Genomic DNA, 19726 nt, shown 5'->3' on the forward strand with positions numbered 1-19726 from the left:
AAAGAAGAGGAAATAAAACCTCAGGGTTTCCTGCCCTAACTGTTCATTCCCTGTTTATGGCAGTACCTATCCTCAATGGGATAGTGAGCTTTAGAAACATCCAGAAGGGAAGGGGGGTAAATAGAAAATTGGGGCTACTGTTATGCTTCCCTAATGAAACAAGTGGGAGTCATCACACTTTGAGAGAAGTGTTGAGTTAGAGAGAGAGAGACAGACAGAGAGAAAGGTCTTCCTTTATCCTTTGGTTCACCCCCGAAGTGGCCGCTATGGCCGGTGCGTTGCGGCCGGCGTACTGCGCCAATCCGAAGCCAGGAGCCAGGTGCTTCCTCCTGGTCTCCCATGCAGGCGCAGGGCCCAAGGACCTGGGCCATCCTCCACTGCCCTCCCGGGCCACAGCAGAGAGCTAGACTGGAAGAGGAGCAACCAGGACAGAACCGGCGCCCCAACTGGGACTAGAACCCGGGGTGCCGGTGCCACAGGCGGAGGATTAGCCTAGTGAGCCATGGTGCCAGCTGAGTTAGTGGTCTTACAATGCTTCCTTTTAGGCAGATAGACCAACTTTCTAGAACCCATGCCCTGCTTGTATGTTGCTGGGACTGCTGAAGTCTCCAAGTGCCCCAGAAATGGCACAGAAAGATGCTAAGTGTGGTGCAAATAAATAAGATGGAGAGGAAATCCAAGGAATGATATTTTATTTAAAAATTCTATTTGCAAAGAGGATCTTTTAAAAAAAATACAGTAACACATTAGACCACAGTTACTGGATTGGATTTCAATTTGTTTTTGCTTTTTTATTATTGTTTCAAAAGTGTTTTCTCCACTATTTAGCAAAGAGACTAGTAAGGAAAGTCAGATCAATTCACAGAAGATAAAAGAGTCATTATTTCCCCTACACTTTTCAATGTACTGCTAGTCATTTAGCCACCTGGAGAGGCTGGCTGTGTTAACTGCCCCATGTCCTGCTGTTGCTCATCTGCAATTACAAAAAACACCACCCCAATTTTCTTTGCTCCTGCACTCAATGCTGCTGTCTAATGATCTTTTAATAGTTACTTATACTTGCTAGTTATAAGTAACGTGGATAAATGGGAGAATGGGAAATTCATATATGAAACTTTGAGAAAAGAAACATGGGTGGGCATCTGGTCCAGCCTCAAATTAAGTCACTGCTTGCGATGCCCAAGTCCTATATTGGAGAGCCTAGAACGAGTCCTAGCTATTCCACATCCAATGCAGCTTCCGGCTAGTGCATATTCTGGGAGACAGTGGATGATAGCGCAAGTGATTGGGCTCCTGCTTCTCATATAAGAAACTTGGATTAAGTCCTTCTCTTGCCTCAACCTTGTCCATCATTGGTTGGTGTAGACATTTGGGAAATGAACCAAAGGATGGAAGAGCTCTCCATCTGTCTCTCTCTTTTCAGGTAAAAAAAAATAGAGGAAAATTGGAATTAATATATTATATAAAAAACTAAACAAGTTACCTTCTTGAGAATTATTCAGTATGGGGAAAATCTTCATTTCAAAAGTTTTTTGGGGTAACTAAAACAACTTAGTTTTCTTCAATTGTCTGCAAAAATTATATTCAATAACCATTGTCTAAAATGGCCAAAAGTCCATAGATATGGAAGTGCCATCACCACTTTTTCTTATATTGTAATAAAATATTCTTGTAAATTTTTTTAAGATTTATTTTATTTATCTGACAAACAGAGTTACAGAGAGAGGTAGATACAGAGAGAGAGAGAGAGAGGTCTTTCATCCACTGGTTCACCCCTCAAATGGCTGCAACGGCTGGAATTGAGCCAATCTGAAACCAGGAGACAGGAGCTTCCTCCAGGTCTCCTATGCCTATGTGGGTGCAGGGGCCCAAGGACTTGGGCCATCTTTTACTGCTTTCCCAGGCCACCACAGAGAGCTGGATTGGAGGTAGAGCAACTGGGACTTGAACCAGCGACCATATGGGATACCAGCACTGCAGGCTGGGGCTTTAACCCACTGCGCTGCAGTGCCGGCTCCAATTAAATGTTTTTGATGTCTATTTGTAGTGGACTACTAATGGCTTTTCTGGAAAGTAGCTGCAAACAACCTAACTTACATGGTCATTATATTGTCATGAGATACATTTGTTTCGAAACCATGAACTTTCTCTATAAAAGCTCAGTAGAGGGTCCCACATTGTGACATAGCAGGTTAAGCTGTGGTCTGCAGAGCTGGTATCCCATATATAGGCTGGTTTGAGTCCCAGCAGCTCCACTTCCAATCCAGCTCCCTGCTAATGTGCCTGGGAGAGCAACAGAGGATAATCCAAGTGCTTGGGCCCCTGAAACCACATGGGTGACCCAGGAGAAGCTCCTGGTTCCAGACTTCGGCCTGGCCCCACCCTGGTCATTGTGACCATTTGGGGAGTGAACAAGCAGATGGAGGACCTATCTCCCTGTCTCTCCCTCTCTTTCCATAACTCTGCCTTTCAAATAAGTAAAAAATAAATCTTCTTATTAAAAAAGAAGCTCAGGGGGGCCAGTGTCGTGGCTCATTTGGTTAATCCTCTGCCTGCGGCGTTGACATCCCATATGGGCACTGGTTTCCAGTCCCAGTTGCTCCTCTTCCAGTCCAGCTCTCTGCTGTGGCCCGGAAAGGCAGTGGAGGATGGCCCAAGTGCTTGGGCCCCTGCACCCGCATCAGAGACCAGGAAGAAGCTCCTGGCTCCTGGCTCCTGGCTTCGGATGGGCATAGTTCTGGCCATAATGGCCATTTGGGGAGTGAACCAATGGAAGGAAGACCTTTCTCTCTGTTTCTCTCTCTCACTGTCTATAACTCTACCTGTGAAAAAGCTCAGTAGATTGCTTATCACACATTACCCAAAGATAAATATATTCCCAGCTGAGAGCTGCACAGAATGAAAACCTAAGTATCTGGTTGATTATCCCACCATCAATGCATTTCTTAACCATTAAATTATTAGAGCTTTGAGTCTTTAGTTTTTCCAGGTTACTTAACAATTTCCTGGAAGTTTTGTCTCCAGAAATGAACCATTGAGATGCAAACCTACCTGTATGTTCCAGTGCTGTTCCCTGTTTTCTGTTTTGACAACACCTGGCACTTTGTGCAGCATCTTCACTCCAGTTCTGCTGTGCAAGAGTAAAAACAAAGCATTCTTACTGAACTTTCCATAATAGAGTTCCATTAAGTTTTTTCTGAAAATTCAAGCCTTGGCATACTTCAACTTCTAATCTAAAAATCTAAACAATGAGATTATTCTCAAATATTATTGAAGCAAGAATAAGACAATAATTTCAATTTACTGCATTAGTTCTTCAATTCATAAAGTCAAAATTCCACAATAGCATTCAGATGTAGCCTCTATTTCTCATACAGTATGAGCTAAGGAAATGCTTCCATTAGGTCAATCCAAGATAGAAAACACCAGTCACTCATTCCCAATTTTGCCTAGGATATGTTACTTAATCTCATGGTATCTCAGTTCTTTCATCTGTAAGATGTGATCCATAATTCACAACCAAAAGTTTGTTGAAAAGGCTAATTGTGATAACCCCTGCTATGATTGTTGTATGCTAAGTCGGATACTATATTCTTAATAAATAAATGAGGGCTGTAATTAGAAACTAGTAGGGTGTTGGGCAACAACATTTAAAATTATGAATAATAAAAATTAATAGCTAACACAACATATGAGGATCTAAGCATGTACACAATTTCTCTTTATCCTCACAACAACTCCACAAGGAAGATACTATTATTTTCCCTAATTTGAAATTAGGAAACTAAGGCACAGATGCATTATCAGGTGCATGTCGACAACAGCTCTTCTATAAGGTGACGGGTAGGACCTCTTTTTCAGTGGGTATAGGATACTCTCTCTGAGCATTCTTTCATCTTCTCTCTACATCTTCTTAAAGGACTACCACACTATATGCGTGGAGGTTGCTTTTTTTTAAAAAAGATTTTCATTTGAATCGTTTAGCTAGGCTTTAAAATAACTTCAGGATGACAGGTTAACTTTAGCGTTCAGTATTTTCCTAGCCAGCAAGAACTACGATGTGTATGTGCTGCCCTCTCGTGGTAGTATTCTAGAATTACACATTACGCTAAGGAATTTACTGAACTGAAGAGGAATTAAGTAACTCATTAGACCGCCTCTGAGTAAACACACACTTTGAATGTTTTTCAAGCATGAAAAAATCACATTTATTTCATGGTCATGTCTCAATAAAAAATTCTAGGCAGCCTAACACATACTGTCAGATCATAGGTTCTCCCTGAAGCAGGAATATAGTTGTTCTCACTAGTGAAGAACTGGTAAAGAAAATTTGACTACTACGACCAGATTACCCAACACTGCAAACTGGAGCATGTCTAGCTACATCACAGCTGACTACTTGCGGTGAGAGCGGCGGTCTCTTTCCGCACCGAAGGACGTACTCTCCCGGCAGGTCGGAGTCTTCTCCACAGACATCTTGCTCTGTTGCCCTCCCTGAAAAATGGCGCTGGTGTATGGGTCCAGCCCCTTACCTGGCCAGCCGACATTCCAGAGCTGTAGAATGCAGAGGGCAGGCTGCTGTTCTACAGATCAGGGCAACTCAGAACAGCCCTACTGTTATAGCTTTCCATGGGATAAGCCGTGGCTTGCACCGTGATTGCATCACAGACCAGTTTCTCCCTGGGCTTCCTCCTGCTCTGCCCCTACAGGTAGGTGTAGCAGCAAACATCCTGCCCGTCTCCACCCCATGGTCTGCTTATGTGATTGGTGGAAACTATACCTGCAACACGTGGTATACACAGTCTGCAGTCCAGACCACTTTGAGGAAGCTGTCTAGGACACTGCCTCTGATTAATGTGGGTAAGGTATTTCCTTCTATGGCATGCACCCAGTTAAAGTAACACATAAGTATGCATGACCGTTGCAGCAATGTTATGAAGACTGGCTTGAAGGAGTGATTGCACTGAATCAGATTCGCACTGTATGTACAGATCCTTTTTTTTTTTTCTTCTTCTTCTTTTTTCAGACATTCTGCCAGCAGTTGTGTTTGGCTCTTCAGTCCCACTGTAATTCTTTCAGTTTTGCCTCACTCAAGCATGTGCTTATAAGACAGCTTAATGGGGCAGGCATTTGGATTAGTGATTAAGCCACTGATTAGGATGTCCGTGTCCCACACCGGAGTACATTGGTCCAATGCCCAGATGCATCGCCTGATTTCAGCTTCCTGATAAGGCACATCTTGGGAGGCAGAGGTGATGACTCGGGTAGGTGGGTTCCTGCCACCTCCATGGGAGACCTGGACTTAGTGGTCAGCTCCAAGGCTTCACCAATACTTCAGCACTTGGGGGCATTTGGGGTGTGAATCAGTAGAAGGGAACTCTCCTCTGTGTATGTAACCCTTACTGCACCACAAACAAATCAACACCAATTTTAAGAAAAGCTTATCGTAAACTTTCTACATTTTTTTGTTCCCTTTGAAATATTTTCAATTTTACTGGTATACTTGATATTTCTTGTTACTGCGTGTCTTCACACCTTAGCACTTGAATATATATATTCATTATTACATAATTTTCTATTGTTTCTTTTGTTTCTGCCTTAGTTCTGCAATCGGAAGTTGTCTGAGAGGCTGTATTTTTCATATAGTTTTCAGCTGTGTTGTCAGCAACTGGCTGCACTGACTTGCTCGTTTGGCGGGCGTTCAGACCTTGTCTGCGAAGGGAAGCAGGTGATTACAAGAAGGATCTCAGGAGCTGGCCTGATCGATTTTGGATCTGAGCTCCAGCAGTTAGGAATTTCGAAATGCTACTTAAATTGCCCGAATCTTGGTGTTATCATCTGTTAAATAGGTATAGTAGTGCTACGCAGTTCACAGGGTTATTGGGAGAAAGAAATAAGTTGATATAACAAGAAAGTAGAAGAACATCTGTCATTAATAAGCACCATATGTAAGTAACTAACAATACTCATATCATGAGAATCTCTATAAAAGCTATTAGCTTTATTGTTTTATTCAAGTAACTTCTTGTATTATAAGGCAACTAAGAGACAAATTTCAAAATCATTTTTCTATTTAAATACTGTAAAACTTTTCCAGTTCTTTGAAAGGCATATGGGGGGAGGAAGGAGGAAGGGAGAAGAGAAGGAGAGAGAGAGAGAGAGAGAGAGAGAGAGATCTTCCATCAGCTGCTTCATTCTCCAAATGCCTGCAACAACTGGGAATGAGCCAGGATAAAGCTAGGAGCTGAGAATTCCAGCAGTCTCCCTCATGCATAGCAGGGACCTAACTAGCTGAGCCATCTACACTGTCTCCCAGGGTGTGTACTGACAGAAAGCAAAGCCAAAACTCAAAGCTTGGCACTCCAATTTGTGATGATGCATCCCCAGGCCTTGCTGGTCCGTGTCCCAGAGGTCAGAGGCTGTGCCCGGCCCCTGAGGAGCTGGCAGCTAAGCGCCAGGGGAGCTCTGGTGCTGGTTCTCGGCACCTACCTGCTGGTGCTGGGATCCCAGCCACGTATGTCTGGGAGCCGGTGGCTGAGCGTGTGGATGCTCTGTGGGATGCGCCCAGGGCTTCTGGGCCCCTGCATCGGGCCAGCCCTTCTGTTTCTCCGGAGGACTCTGCGTGTGGAATCTTAACTACTGAACTAAAGTGGAATCTTAACTACTGAACTAAATGCCATTTTTGATATGAAGGTACCTTTTTTAAAGATTTATTTATTTATTTGAATGCCAGAGTTACAGAGAGGAAGAAGCAGAAGCCGAGAGAGAGAAGTCTTCCATCTGCTGGTTCACTCCCCAAATGGTCACAGGGCTGGGTCAGACTGAAGAAACGAGCCAGGAGCTTCATCCAGATGTCCGAGATGAGTGCATGGATCCAAACACTTGGGCCATCTTCTACAGCTTTCCCAGGCTCATGAACAGAGAGCTGGATTGGAAGAGGAGCAGCTGGGACTCGAACCAGTGCCCGTATGGGATGCCAGTGCTGCAGGCAGAGGCTTAACCTACTACTCCATGGTGCTGGCCTGAAATGTAAGTACTTATAAATGTTGTCTTCACCTAATTATATCCCTTGAAGAATAACATATCCTTTATTCCTCATTTTAAGATCTTTTTCATGAATTACATGTTATATGATTTTAATGCATCTACTTCAGCTTTCAAAAAAGTGTGTGTGTATACTTACATATGAAGCAAATATGTAAAATTTGTAAAAATTATCAAATTTGTAAAAATTATCAAATGTGACTCAGTATTCATTGACTTCTCTATACTTTATTTGAAATGTTAAAAAGACAAAAAAATCAATAACGAATTTAAAAACCTCATTTTCTTTCTTTCTTTCTTTTTTTTTTTTTTTTGACAGGCAGAGTGGACAGTGAGAGAGAGACAGAGAGAAGGGTCTTCCTTTGCCGTTGGTTCACCCTCCAATGGCCGCTGCGGCCGGCGCACCACGCTGATCCGATGGCAGGAGCCAGGTGCTTATCCTGGTCTCCCATGGGGTGCAGGGCCCAAGCACTTGGGCCATCCTCCACTGCACTCCCTGGCCACAGCAGAGAGCTGGCCTGGAAGAGGGGCAACCGTGACAGGATCGGTGCCCCGACCGGGACTAGAACCCGGTGTGCCAGCGCCGCAAGGCAGAGGATTAGCCTATTGAGCCGCGGCGCCAGGCTAAAAACCTCATTTTCTACTTCCTTGCTTTCTCCTCTCCATCCTTTCAAGAGAACGTCATCTAAGGGAATCTTCTCCAGAGCCTGCACTATTTCTGACCCTTGCTACTGTGGACCAGTCCAAGATTCATGGAAGCAGGCTGAGGTTAACCAAACACCTGAGTGTTAATGCTGGATAATAAATATGAGACTTATCACTCAAATGCCTGCCTGGGTCTTCCCTAAATATGCAGTGTGGAAGAGCAACCCAGGTTTCCAGTGGAAAGATAATTTATGTGATGTTTTATGGAATGCAGGCCCTTCTGAAGAGGCATGCCGATATTTGCTTACCTGGAAGCAACAACCAGATTAGAAACTGGTCATCTGAATTCTCAGATGAGTGGCTTAGCCTCTGGGTTACTGGCAATGAGGACAGCCATGAATTGCCTGGATAACTTGTTAGTTGTTTGCTGTGTGTGCTATCAGCAACTACACAGGCTGGGACCTCTAGAACCAGGCTCCTTGGAGAATGGGGTCCAGGAAACTGCCACACATGTAATTCTTCCTGTGCTTCCCATGAAATTTGAGAAGCACTGCCCCAGGGCACTTCAGATGAACTAGACCGCCTGAGCCAGAATTGTTGCTTTGTCAGTTTCTGACTGTATGATTGTGGGAAAGTCACTTTCATGGGTCTCGGTTTCTTCTACTGCTGTGTGTAGCTTGGTTGTGACCATCCAGCTTTTATTATATTAATAGCACACTGAGGTTGGTGCTGTAGCACAGTGGGTTAAAACCCTAGCCCTCAGTGCCAGCAGCCCATATGGGCGCCGGTTTGAGTCCCGGCTGCTCCACTTCCAATTCCACTCTCTGCTATGGCCTGGGAAAGCAGTGGAGGATGGCCCAAGTCCTTGGGCCCCTGGACCCTCATGGGAGACCAGGAGGAAGCTCCTGGCTTCTGGCTTCGGGTCAGCTCAGCTCTGGCTATTGCGGTCGTTTGGGGAGTGAGCTAGGGGAATGGAAGACCTCTCTCTCATTGACTCTTCCTCTCTGTGTAACTCTGTCTTTCAAATAAAGAAAATAAATCTTAAAAATAAAGTACACAGAACTTCCTGTTGTCAGCACCCGTGTTGCCCTTGTTGCCCAGCATGTTGCTGCCCAACAGAACTACTCCTCTCCTGAAGGTGCTGTGCACACAGACCTTTTCTTCTTGGACATCTGGTGATTTGGTTAAAAGTTTGGTACACAGAACTCTATCTGGTTTTGCCTGTTACCAGCGCAGTATAAATTTTTGCTATTTATTTTAAGTGGAATTTGTTATGCATATTATTTGCCAGCCAATTGCCAATAAGAGTCTATAGTTTATATCAAATAAAAATAATATATAACATGCTAAAATCTATGGTATCTCAGTTATTAGAACCCATTTCTCAGTGGTAGTTTTAATGCATTGGATACTGTGTGAGAGGGTTTGCATATAGTACTTTGGTCCTATTAGAGCACCTTTTACTTGGGACAGTGCATTGCAGTGGGTGATATCTTGCTGTCACCCATTTGGCTGAGTGTCTTTCCCTTCTTGACTCATTACCCTGTTTTCTACAAATGTGGACCTCATTTTGCAAATGAGATTTTTGCACCGAGTCCTTGTCTGAAGATATTTTCTCAGTCCATTTTGGTTTTTATAATGAAATATCATAGCTCAGGTGGTTTACCAACAACAAATATTTATTTCAGACAGTTCTGAAAAGCTAAGGTACTAACAGATTCTGTGTGTGGTGAGGCCCCCATCTCTCACAGTTGGTGCCTCCTTTCTGTGTCCTTACATAGTGAAAGAGGAAAATAGTCTCCTTGGACTCTATTTTATAGAGGTGCTACTTGCATTAATAAGGTCTTCACCTTCTTGATCTAGTCTACTCCTTCCCTGCCCCATCTACCCACTTAATACCTTTACCTTGGAAGTTAAGATTTCAGAACAAACATTCTGATGTTAGCATTGTTAAGTAAAAAAACTCAACTGTCATTAACTCTAAGTCCACCTCTTTGTCTTATTCATATAAAACAAACACCAATATTTGTATTCACATATGTAAGAAAATATAAAACAGAGTTATTCTTTTAATTTAATTAATTTATGTGTATGTGTGTATAATGCTGTGTGTATGATATGCTTCCTACTTTTTTTCAAATGTGGAAAAACTATGAAGTACATAATATCAGTAGTTTCTCTTTCCCCCTCAGTTTCCTTACAATTACAACACAGTTTCCAACTGTACACACTGTAACACTATATTTCCTCAAATATGAGTATAGAAGTTGTTATTGTCAACAGTTTTAGGGTATAGGAAGAGAGCATAAATACTGAATCCAAACAATGACTCTAGAAGCTGTGCTTTGTGGACTCTTTCCTCAACAGCATGTTCAGGTGATGACATTTTCCTCTTATCCTGTAGATAGCCCTGCAGGAGGGGTTGGGGTGCCACCAAAATGCCTTACTATTTGAGATCATAGCTCTCCTTGCTCCTTTGAAAAACCCTGCATTAATAAAACTGACATCTGTCTCCATCATTTTCCCAGCATTTACTCTGTAATGGCTTTCCTATCACTTCTCATTCACAGAAATTTGGTTACCTGAAACAATCCACGTAGAATATTATAGTCAACTCAAGAATCTTAAATACCCACATGGACAACTCCAATCAATTGTCACAGTCCCTTGAATTTTTCCTGTTTTAAGCTTTTCCTAATAATCTTTAACTTCCCCACTCTCATGGTCACCTGCTCAATAGCAGGATCACTCTAAACATCATAATAACTGGGCCAATTATTTCTTTGCCTGAACAGCATTTTCTGTATAACCAGGTTGCTAAGGTCATTAATCCTCACTCAACATAAGCTAAGCGTCTTTGGTCCTGGTACATTCACCCTATTCATCAGGTCTCTCTCCCTAAACAACATTATGGGAGTCAATTCAGGACTCCCACTGTTTGAACCATCACCTGCTACCTTTCAGGGTGCACATTAGTAGGAAGCTGGAATTGGGAGTGTAACCAGTACCAGAACTCAGGTGCTCTGATAAGGAATGTGGGCACCCCAACTGCTAGACCAAATGCCCACCCCTAATTTGATCTGTTTCACTTAGCATTTGAAAATGTAAGTACCACCACTTTCCTATTTTCCTCTGGCTTCAGCATTCCTTAAATTTTTTCTTCTTAATTATAGTCGGTTTACTAGTATATCAGGCCACTTCAATTACCTGGTGAATTTAGAATGAATTATATATGAGTCACATGCTATTAAGTTCTCTTGTGGAATATTTGCTGGTGTTTATCTGGAAAGCTTGTAATGGTTGTATCTGCTGGGCTATTGAAAAGATGAGATTTCTTTCTGTCTTTGCAATCTCTTAATGAATTATTGATGAGGCATTTAAATAAAATGCTTATTTAATTATTAAACACTTTAATTTTTTTATAAAAATGTTTATTATAAAATAAATGTTTTATTTAAAAAGTTTTGTTTTATTAAAAAATAAAGATAGCTGTTGTTCTAGAGGTATGGAGTTTGGCAAAATGAAAATGTTCTGGAGAGATGTTGCACAACAATGTGATAATAATTAACAACACTGTACATTTAAAATGATTTAGATGATAAACTTTATATTGCATTTAAAAATTATTTACTTGAAAGACAGAGACACATGGAGAGAGATAGAATGAAATCTCCCTTCTGTTGGTTGGCTTCCCAAATACTCACAGTAGCCACAATAGCCAGGGCTGGGCTGGGCCAAAATTAACAGCTAGTAACTCAATCCAGGTCTCCCATGTTAATGGCAAGGACCCAACGACCTGAGCGATTATCTGCTGGCTCTCAGAGTGCACGTTAGCAGGAGGCTGGAATCAGAAGCAGAACTCAGACTCAAACCCAAATACTCACTATGGGATGTGGATGTCCTAAGCTGTATCTTAATCACTAAATCAAATACCTGCCCCTGTGTTGTGTTTTACACCACAATTAAAAATTAAATTAATATGTGATGTAAAGTTAAATAATTTTTCAATTATAAAAATGTTTCTTTTTATATCACCTAGATTTTAAAGTGATATTATTGAATTACAATGTTATCAGAGGCATACTCATTTGAATCCCATTAGTATACCATTTAGCATTTTACTTCTGCTTTGTGATAATTGATGCTCTAGTCTTTAACAAGTGTTGAGATACAGACCCTACATGCCAACAGCATTGCTAACTGCCTCCCATATCTCCGTCTGGGACAACTTCCCATTTTGTATTTAAATTTGATATACATTCTAATATACTAAATATTCTACAGAATTCCAAGCACTTGAAGATAATTATTATTTGAAAAGTAATTTCTTTGTTTCACATCCTCAAATCAGAAACATAAGAGCTCGAAACATAATCTTTTGCAACTGAGATCTGCAGAAATGAAATAATTTCCATGTCTTTTCAGAAATCATGAATTTGTATATTTTTTCAGAAATCTTCTATCATCTACTTCTACCAGTCAATAAAATTTTTCACACACCTGAGTAATTAGATAAATTAATCATCAAAAATTTTGTAGGGTAGCATACAGACTTGAACTCAAATGATTTCTTCCAAAAGGAGTACTAAATGTAATGTGTGTATCCTGCCATCTTGTGGTCTTATTTTGGAATTACTTTTCTGGAAGATTTTGTTTTAAGCGTTAAGAATTCTGAACTTCAGGTTCAGGAAAGACTGAGCAAAAGTTTCTTTTCCATTTCTACATGAAGCCAATGGCTTCCAAGAGTAAAATCTCTGTGTTGCTTAACCATTTTCCTTTTCATAAAAATACTCAGAATCTTTAGGCTGATCTAAGTGTAGACGCACCACGTCTCTTAGTACCATTCCGTGGTTTGGGATATAGGATCTCAGAGTTGCTCTGTTATCATCTTTCCCTTAGCAGTGAGGGAATAGTAGCGTCCTTCCATGTTATGGAAAGCATGGTGTTTGGCATGTGGTCCCAACTATCTAGGCTTGGAACACATTTTTTAAAATTCAGTTAAACCTGTTGTAGCATTGTTGTCAGTTTGGATACCTTGAAAAAAAAATCTCATTATTTTTGTCTCAGTATAAATTTATATGGAACACCATCTATATGCAATGTCCTTATAATGGAGAGTCTAGAATGTTTTGCCTTTGTCCAGGAATAGTTCTGCCTTTCTTTACATATCCCTGTAATCTAGCTTGTGATTCAACAACCTAATTAGGTTTTTATCAGGAATGTTCTTCTTTTCCAGTTTTGCATCACACGTTCTCTCTCTCTCTCTTTCTCTCTCTCTCTCTCTCACACACACACACACACACACATGCAGTTTTAAGTTCTTGAGTCCCATCACAACAGGCCTCCCATGACAGTGTTCCTGGAACATACTGTGGGATTTTCCATACTGTGAGTAACTGTGCTGCTATATACACACACTTGATAAGTGTGGTCATGGAGGTGATGTTGAGGGGCACTAAAAAAAAGATTTTTTTTCAGTTCTCTTAGAGACATTTATCCTATGAAGCATACTTAGGGCACTCAAACAGGTTTCATCTTTGGAGTAAATTGTGATTTCTATTCCTTCTTATCTGCTACAGACATACCAAATGACAAAAAATTGGGAATTTTCTTTTTTTTTTCTTTTTTGACAGGCAGAGTGGACAGTGAGAGAGACAGAGAGACAGAAAGGTCTTCCTTTTGCCGTTGGTTCACCCTCCAATGGCCGCCGCGGCCAGCACATCGCGCTGATCCAAAGCCAGGAGCCAGGTGCTTCTCCTGGTCTCCAATGCGAGTGCAGGGCACAAGGATTTGGGCCATCCTCCACTGCCCTCCCGGGCCACAGCAGAGGGCTGGCTTGGAAGAGGGGCAACTGGGACAGAATCTGGCGCCCCGACTGGGACTAGAACCTGGTGTGCTGGCGCCGCAGGCGGAGGATTAGCCTATTGAGCCACAGTGCCGGCCAAGGGAATTTTCTTTGATAAAAACTTTTAGAAGACAAGAGTGGATGTATGGATGGGAAAATGAAACCACACAAACTAACATACTGGGTACTGGGCTTTCTGTATCACTATACTCCTGACCATATATTTAATATTCAGATTCACAAATATTCCTGTTGCCATTGGAAATGGAAAATATATGGGATTCTTAATCACTGAATATATTAGGAATACTTTATAACATCAAGGATTTGTCATTTCAAAAATTTTTTCTTCTACTTCCACTTCTTTTCTTACCTAAAACTATATGTTTGTGGATAGAAGGATTTATATTGCAACTTTTCAAATTATGTAATTTAATAAAATGAAAATAAAGGACCAGGTAATTCAAATATCTCACAGCAGCACACAGTGTTTCCAATCATTATATTAGAATCACAAAAATCTGAGAATGCTCAGATTAAAAGGAGGAAACATAGAACAACAGCAGGAAAAGGAGTATGAGAGGACTAGACTTTTTGAGATGGATACACTATGTAATTAAGACTTTGACAACCTATACCTTTCATCAGCAGGCTATGAGAGCTTTAACATTTTTCTAACCACCTGCATAGCATTCCACATTATGCATTATTCATAATTTGCTTAACCATTCCTCCATGTAGCTGTTTTTACTTTTGATTTTCTTATCATAAATAAGACCAAAGTAAATAGTAAACATCTATAGAGGAGCGGATATTTGGCTAGCATTAAGACACCTGTGTCCCATATCAGTATGACTGGATTCAATTTCCAGCTCTGGTTCCTGACTCCAGCTTCCTGTGAATATACATCCTGGAAGGCAGAGGTGGTTGAGTTTCTACATCCTACAAGAAAGAATTGGATTGAGTTCCTGGTTGCTGGCTTTAGCCACAGACTAGCCCTTTAGCCACAGACTAGCCCTAGCCATTATGGGCATATGGGGAATAAATCAAAGGATGGAAGCTCTCTCTTTGTGTCTCTCTCCTTTTCTAGAGACATGTTTTTGAATGTTGGTATTATAGTTAATACATGGTTTCATGAGAAACTGATGGATCAAAGAACATGTTCATTTATACATGACTTGATATTATTAAAGGGGTTTACACAGATTGTCTAATAAATTTTTGGTCCCACCAATGTTGCACAACAATAGCTGTTCATGTGCTGTGCTCAGATGGATAGATTTCATGGTATATTCAGTTTATTCCTAATTGTATCAAAATAGCTAATATCTATGAAGCACATTTGAAATACTACATTTCTCTAATCATTTTTCATATTATCTCATTTAATACTTAGAATAAACTTATAAAATAGATATTAAATTTATATCTGGATTATAGAAGACAAAAGAAAAAGATAACCCAAAGACAAACCAAATTGCTCCAAATCACTGGGCCAGTAAACACTGTATACCGAATCCACACAGTTGAGTGGCATCAATGATTTCCTCTAAGTCTTTAGATGAGTATAATGCACTTAGAAATAATTTATTTACTACTTTTAAGTGACAGATAGAAATTGGATATTATTTCTGCTTCAAAACAATTGGTTAATATTTATTCCATATTTAAAAAAATTTTAAAAAGAGGCATGATTAATTATTAATGAAGAAAGATGCTGCAAGGTAAATAACAGTTTTTCAACTCTTATCTATAATATGAAGTGATCTTTATGATGATTTCCCAAACAATGGTTGTGAGTCTGAATGTCACTGAAATAATAGCAGAAGGGCATACATGAGTGTATACTCCCCTTACCTCATTACAAAGTACTTTTCTTTCTTTTTTTATTTGAAAGTCAGAGCTACACAGAGAGAGAAGGAGGGGCAGAGAGAGAGAGAGAGAGAAGTCTTCCATCTGCTGGTTCACTCCCCAATTGGCCACAATGGTCGCAGCTGCGCTGATGCTAAGCCAGGAGCCAGGAGCTTCTTCTGGGTCTCCTATGTTGGTGCAGGGGTCCGAGGGCTTGGACCATCTTCTACTGCCTCCAAAGGCCATAGCAGAGAGCTGGATCGGAAGTGGAGCAGCCAGGACACAAATCGGCGACCATATGGGATGCTGGCACTACAGGCGGTGGCTTTTACCCACTAAGACAAGCACTGGCCCCTACAAAGTACTTTTCGTGGAGTCAGTGTATTAAGATGTGGGGATTGGGGTACTTTAGTATTTCACAATCTATTATGTGTTAGGAAATAAGCCAACATATTATTTAAAATTTTAGAATTCAAATTTATGACTTTATGACTTGCTTGCTTGAATTTTTTTAACACAAATATATCATTGCACCTCCCTCTTTCACTCACAAGAAATCTGTAAATTTGCTTACTGGCCTGCAAGGTACAAAAAATGTAATTAGAATCCAATTTTGAGAAATGGTAAGTTTATGTGTATAAAAGACATGTTGTAGTGTATGAGAGTTTATTTGGCCAATATATTACAGAAACTAGGATTACATGGCTATCTAGTATAAAAATCTAAGCAGTTGTGGCTGTTATTTAATAACTACAAAATCAAGTGCTAACTTTGTTAGCTAAGATAAGTCAAAATACCTGATAATAAAGAAATGAGCTGATTTCTGATTGTAATATATTTAATTTTATAGGAGTAAATTATTACTATGTTGATTAGCTTTATTGCAATTAATTTAAACTGTAAGTTGCCATCCCAGTTATGGTGTCTCAAGGGTGAATTGCTATTCTCTTTACATTAATATTCTTGATAGCAGTGTTGATAACAATTACTGAAAAGATAAAATAGCTAGTCAAATCCAAAAATACAAAGCAAAGATCATTCACCATAACCAAGTGAGATTTACCCCTGATATGCAAGGATAGTTCAACATACAGAGATCAATAAATGTGATACATCACATTAACAAATTGAAGAATAAAAACCATATGATCATCTCAATAGGTGCAGAGAATGCATTTGATAAAATACAACATCCTTTCATCATAAAAACCTTTAAAAAATTTGGTATAGAAGGAATGCTCCTCAACCCAATCAAGGCAATATATGGCAGATTCACAGTCAGCATCATACTGAATTGGAAAAAGCTAAAATCATTTCCACTAAGATTCAGAATGAGACAAAGATGCCCATTTTTATCACTGTTATTCAATGTAGTTCTGAAAGGTTTAGCCAGAGCCATTAGGCAAGAAAAGGAAATCCAAGAATACAAATTGGAAAAGGGGAAGTCAGATTATCCCTGTTTGCAGATGACATGGTCCTATATACAGGGGAATCAAAAGACTCTACTATGAGACTATTGGAACTCATAGACAGTTTGCAAAAGTTGCAGAATATACAGTCAACACACAAAAGTCAACAGACAAGGCAATGGCTGAGAAAGAAGTTGTAAGATCAGTACCACTCACCATAGCTATAAAATATTTAAATATCTTGAAATAGATGTAATCAAGGAGGTGAAAGATCTCTACAATTAAAATTATAAAACATTATTATTAAAGAAAGAAATAGAGGAAGACACAAAAAATGAGAAAATCTTTCATATTTGTGGATTGGAAGAATTAATATAATCAAAATGTCCGTACTACCAAAAGCCATTTACATATTCAATGCAAATCCAGTCAAAATACCAGGGATATTCTCAGATCTAGAAAATAAATGTTGCTAAAATTGATATGGAAATACAAGAGACCCCAAATAGCTAAAGTAATCTTATACAAAAAAAAAAGAAAAGCTGGAGGCATCACAAAGCCAGATTTGAAGACATACTACATGCAGTTATCAACAAAACAGCCTGTTACTGGCACAAAAATAGCCATATAGACCAATGCATCAGAATAAAAACTCAACTCAAAATGGATCAAGGATCTAAATCTATTATCTGATGCTAACAAATTATAAGAGGAAAATATCAGGGAAATTCTGCAAAATATTGGTGTAGGAAGACATCTTGAAGACCCCAGAAGCACAAATAATTTAAAAAAAAAAAAAAGACAAACGGGATTGCATCAAACTAAGAAGCTACTGCACTGTAAAGGAAACACTCAACAAAGGAAGAGGCAAAGGACAGAAAGAAAATATTTGCAAACTAGGCACCTGAAAAAGGATTAATATTCAGAATCTTTAAAGTGCTTAAGAAACTCAACAATATGGCTGGCGCCATGGATCAACAGGCTAATCCTCCGCCTAGCAGTGCTGGCACACCGGGTTCTAGTCCCGGTCGGGGCACCGATCCTGTCCCAGTTGCCCCTCTTCAAGGCCAGCTCTCTGCTATGGCCCGGGAGTGCAGTGGAGGATGGCCCAAGTGCTTGGGCCCTGCACCCCGTGGGAGACCAGGAGAAGCACCTGGTTCCTGGCTTCAGATCAGCACGGTACACCGGTTGCAGCGCACCAGCCGTGGCGGCCATTGGAGGGTGAACCAACGGCAAAGGAAGACCTTTCTCTCTGTTTCTCTCTCTCACTGTCCACTCTGCCTGTCAAAATTTAAAAAAAAAGAAAGAAACTCAACAACAATAAACAAACAATCCAGTCAAAAAATAGGCAAAGGACATGAATAGGCATTTTTCAAAGGATGAATTTCAAATGCCCAACAGACACATGCATAAATGCTTGGGATCACCATTCATCAGGGAAATGCAAATAAAAACTATAGTTAGGTTTTGCCTCACCCCAGTAGAAATGACTATCATCAAAAAAATCAAACAACAATAAAAGCTAGTGAGGATGTGGGAAAAAGTTACTCTAATCTACTTAGATCTGAATGTAAACCAGAACAACCATTATGGAAGACAGACTCAAAAAAGACAAATATATATTTTCTCTGAAATGTGGCAGCTAATATGGAATAAAAAATGTGTAGGAATTAAATGGTCACTTTGAGATATGATTGCCATTTTTAGCTTGTGTTTAATCTCTTGTGTTACTGTGGTCTTCTGACTTTTTATTTGCTGAGTACTATGATTAGTGGTTGAATTAAGCCTATGAACATAGGGTAGATTAAAATTATGTCCAAAAACTGATTAAGAGAGTGAGGGGAGCAAGGAAGTGAGGGAAGTGTGATTGTCTTCTTGGATCTGTACCAATGGATTGCATGAAATCTGTTCTCTTTATATTATTAAAAAAAGTTTAAAAAAGTATTTGCACTCAGAAAATGATATCCCAGATATGAAATCATTTATAATCCATTGTGTGTTTGTGTGAGCCAAATTGACTTTGCAGTAGGCCATTGTGTGTTCTCCAAATTCATTGAGTTCCCCTAAAAATCATTTACTGTCACCCTGAAACTCCCTATTCTCATCATATTTTATAGAACAAAGAATATATACATTTCTGAGTTAAGTTGCACTTAGTGGGTAATCGCTCCCCTATGATTTTCCCCTATGTGTGATTATTTTTTTCCCATTTGCAGGTTAATAAATTTCTACATTTTATCTCCATTTTAATCTGTTTTGTCAGTTTATTCTAGCAAACCTTTGGGGGAGGGGTGTTCCTCTCTCCTCCTACAATAAATTATACCAATTTGATATACTTAATATATGAAATTCAAATAAAAATTTAGAATGCTCTTGACAGGTTTATATGGGTGTGATACACATGGGATCAAATGGAAGGGCAGGGCTTCACACCAAGAGAACATGATTCTCAAATGGGCTTTTATAATTTGGAGAGAAACAGAATTTTTGAATCTGGAACAAGTACCAATTTATGATGTAGATGGAGACATAGCTTACTTTTAAAAAGTTTATGATATTCATTTTTATAAATGTTGAACTGAAATGAGTAAATTAATGTAAAAATGCAATTAGGGAACCAATTCATCTCAACTTGTTAAATAGTTCTATACTTGATTTCTCCCACATCAGATCCTTTAATATCCCTTAAAGTTTCAATGTACTTGAATACATCGGCCTTTATTTGTACTGTTCCACTACCTTGAAATAATCACAATAGCAATCTTGTTCACTCAAAAACTATACCTCATTCTACTCTTGAGACTTCCTTGAATTTCTAAACAGAATTTACTTATGTTCATTTGGCACCAATAATGTATGATTGATTGGTGTGTCTTCAAAGACTTATTTATTTCTCATATTATGCTATGTATAGTTTCTTTAAAAATGAGGG

Source organism: Lepus europaeus, chromosome 3 (assembly GCF_033115175.1).
Source record: "Lepus europaeus isolate LE1 chromosome 3, mLepTim1.pri, whole genome shotgun sequence".
NCBI lineage: Eukaryota > Metazoa > Chordata > Mammalia > Lagomorpha > Leporidae > Lepus > Lepus europaeus.